The sequence below is a fragment of the Etheostoma spectabile genome, chromosome 14 (genome assembly GCF_008692095.1).
Source record: "Etheostoma spectabile isolate EspeVRDwgs_2016 chromosome 14, UIUC_Espe_1.0, whole genome shotgun sequence".
NCBI lineage: Eukaryota > Metazoa > Chordata > Actinopteri > Perciformes > Percidae > Etheostoma > Etheostoma spectabile.
In genome coordinates this window covers 12,239,008-12,240,452 of record NC_045746.1, presented here as the reverse complement: position 1 = coordinate 12,240,452, position 1,445 = coordinate 12,239,008, and positions in this window count along the sequence as shown.

The following is a 1,445-nucleotide window of genomic DNA, read 5'->3' as shown; positions in this document are numbered from 1 at the left end:
AAGCAGCTTCTTGTTTACATTCAACATTGCGGCCACCGAGCGCCAACAAAGCGCAGCAACCCGTTGTCACCCGGATCGTTGGTCTGATTGGTTGAAGGACTATCCAATTGGGTACAGAGTCATTTGAACAATGCCCGTTGGTCACGCCGCTTAAAATTAAATACAGAGCAGACTCCTCAAAAAGACCTTCTTCCTTCTGAAACAAGCATTGATTTTAATGTAATGTTTCACATTTAAATCTGAATTGATGAAAGTCAACTGATCAGTATGAGATTATGAGTATGAGAAGTTTTTACATAAATCATATTTGTCAACTTAATTTTTTATTAGTCAATAAGTAACACCATATGCTATCATATAGTTATCTTCACTGTATGTAGTAGTCAACCATCTGTGTTATACCACTGTAAGGACTTTGTGCCATACCTTAGGGCAGGGCTATTCAATTAATTTGGAATTGGGGCCAGTTCATGAACATGAGCAAAATAAGGGGCCGGAGGAATATGAGTATTATGGAAAAAAAAAAAAAAAAAAAAAAAAAAAAAAAAAAAAAAAAAAAAAAAAAAAAAAAAACAAAAAAAAAAAAAAAAAAAAAAAAAAAAAAAAAAAAAAAAACTAAAAAAGAAAAAACAAAAAAAAAACACCAAAAAAAAAAAAAAAAAAAAAAAAAAAAAAAAAAAAAAAAAAAAAAACAAAAAAAAAAAAAAAAAAAAAAAAAAAAAAAAAAAAAAAAAAAAAAAAACAAAAAAAAAAAAAAAAAAAAAAAAAAAAACAAAAAAAAAAACAAAAAAAAAAAAAAAAAACAAAAAAAACAAAAAAAAAAAAAAAAAAAAAAAAAAAAAAAAAAAAAAAAACAAAAAAAACAAAAAAAAAACAAATAAAGAAATTACAACAACATACTGAAGGAGTCAATATATTCTATTTTGTAAATGCAGAACAACGTATGCATATTGTGGTACACTAAGACACACAGGTCCATGACATTGTTCCATTCAAAAGACAATACAATGTTGAAAAATCAGAGACAGACAATTAGAGAAATGCAGTTAACTAACAGAAAACATCCACTTAATTGCACATAACTGTACAAAATTTACAGCTCATTATCCTCAATTGACAATGAAGAGATACATTTCAGTGTTACAAGTAAAGAGGGAAATAATCCTCAGAAATATCAAACTGTCCCCGTTCTCCACTGGTTGAAAATAGAAATGCAGCTAAATGGAAACTTAATACAACACACGCTTTTTCCTTCTAAAAAAATAAAACATGTTGACGCGTGCCAAATCCAAGTTGTTCTCCTCAAAGAATGAAGCAATTTTAGTGAAGATAATCTCACCGGTAGTGTGCCCCTCCATGGGAATTAGACCAAGCAGATCCTCACGAAAACATTCCCCATCAAAAAATCGCACATAGAGGCACAGCTGTGCAACATCACTGTTATC